Source organism: Alosa pseudoharengus, unplaced genomic scaffold, assembly GCF_046254945.1.
Source record: "Alosa pseudoharengus isolate Yale_2024_CS ecotype anadromous, Long Island Sound unplaced genomic scaffold, YU_APseudo_1.1 YU_APseudo_1.1_scf_2, whole genome shotgun sequence".
NCBI lineage: Eukaryota > Metazoa > Chordata > Actinopteri > Clupeiformes > Clupeidae > Alosa > Alosa pseudoharengus.
Window position 1 is genome coordinate 29290025 of NW_027468663.1, and position 2145 is coordinate 29292169.

General features: G+C 39.2%; 1 long non-coding RNA gene across 1 annotated transcript; it reads left to right on the plus strand.

Annotated features, from left to right (window-relative positions):
• The first annotated feature begins 315 nt into the window (after positions 1-315).
• On the plus strand, positions 316-1695 carry LOC143135199 (uncharacterized). Its single transcript, XR_012988850.1, has 2 exons — positions 316-735; positions 907-1695. It is a non-coding gene; the product is annotated as an uncharacterized LOC143135199 (long non-coding RNA).
• Positions 1696-2145: the final 450 nt, after the last annotated feature.

A 2145-nucleotide genomic window follows, 5' to 3' on the forward strand; every position in this document is an offset into this window, starting at 1 on the left:
AGTGATGCTCATGAATTATCCACAGTTATGGTATACTGTCTACATGATGTTGTTGTATAATCACTCTAATGGCATAACACACAGAACAGAACAGCAGTCTGTTCTTCTGAGTGTGCTTTTCACTGTTCAGGATCACAACCAATCCTGACACATGTATTTTCTACTCATGTCTGTGCTCACAAAACACCAGTGTCATTGGAAGTTAGAGCATAAGAGTCCTGATTTTAATTTTTTACAGTGTTCACGAAACATACTGACAACTCTACAAGTTAGCAGCACATTAACATTCTGACCTTCTGACGCCACTTGCATTCACAAAAAGACATTGTGGCTTTGTGTGTTCTTGTGAGTCTACTTGTCTTGAGTGCAGTTGTTGACTCATCCTGTTAATAGGGTAAAGACACTGTGTGCAGGCTCCCCACCACACCGCAACACGGTGCAGCGGAACACCTCTTTCACTACGCGCACCCACGCCACAGAGGAGTGAGAGTTCCACAGGTCGGGCCTGCGGTCTGCCTGGAGAACTCAGTGGGAGACAGACAGAGCGAGGGAGAGATAGAGCACGGTTCTTTTTGTTCCATACGTTCCATTACCGTACAGCTTTATAAAAGGGGGTGAACTTCTTTAACGTGGTTTCACACATTTGAAGACAGGAGGCAGTCATGGCAATGAGGCCCCTCTCAGTTCTCCTGCCATTTCTTACAGTGCTGCTAAGCTATGCCGCAATGGGAGAAGGTGTGTATTTTTTATTGTGTGTGTCTGGGCGTTTGTCCTTGTCTGTGTGTGTGTGTGTATTCATCTGCCTTATTCTCCTTTGTTTGTATTTTGATGTTTTTTTTTTTTACTGTTACACCTTATACATTTGCCTTGGTTCCTCATAATGAAATGGTGTTTGACATCTTGCAGCGAGCGGCCCGGTCATCTCCTGCTGTCTGAAGACCAGCAATACCCAAGTGCGGCTGCAGCTGCTGCAGTCCTACCAGTTTCAGAACGGGGCCATGTGTCACGGGCTGAATGCAGTGAGGTGAGGCTTTGACATACAGCTCTCTGCGGTGGCCTGAGCGAGCCTTTTCTTAGAAAACAGTGGTGCACGTTTAGATGTTATTTATGTAGATGTGCACTTATTTAGTTTTTAAGAGCTATAAGCAGAAGAAATATAATACTTTACCCACATTCGATGTTCAGTTCATCAGTGCTGCTTTGACCTTTAAGATGGTGTGCTACTTGCTCAAGGTACCTTTACTGTATCAATAATCTGTTTTTGTGTTTTAAGTTTTTTGTGTGTGTTTTATGTAGTTTTATCACTATGAAAGGAGTCACCATTTGTTCAGATCCTTCCACGCCTTGGGCCAGAAAAGCCATGTCTTACCTTCAAAAAAAGCACAAGTCTCAATCCAGGAACCATGTCTCTTTACATGACCCAAATAAGCTTGCGATAACCATGCATGAGAATTCATCCTTCACAGACAAACTGGATTCACACTGATTACCACCTTTTGGACACTGAACTCACGTTTCACTTCTATTCACATTATGGACATTTCTGGAGCACAATTTGTTTACTGAAATGGCACATTAATTTATATATTTTTTGTTTATGTTGCTCTCTGATGTGATTACAAAGTTATTGTACACAATAATGACAATCTGTTTATTTTTATATGCAAATAAAACCAATGTGTTAAATCCACCACACTTCCTTTTCAAAATGTTTTTTTGCTTGCAAGATGCCCATGACATGCCCAGATAGATATGATGGTTCAGTTTTGCACTTTTTAAATACGGGTAATAAAAAAAACAAAAACACATTCCACTGGCAAGTTTCCAAGAGGTGCATATTTTGTAAAAAAAGATAGCTTTTATTTTCAAAAGTGTTGCGAATTAGCACCTGTGCCAAAACACTCAAACAATGCATCTGGTTTGTCCAATGTAATTGCTATGTCCATATTAAATAAACATTAATAAATAATAATAATAATAATAATAAACATATATAATTTGTTTAAAGAAATCCTGTGGTAAAAATATTAGGGTAACACGTTATAATAAGGTGACATAATAAATAGCAACTAGGCATTACCTAACCCTTTGTTAATATTTGTAAATTGTTACTAAAATATCTATTTGGCACAAGTTAATAGTTAC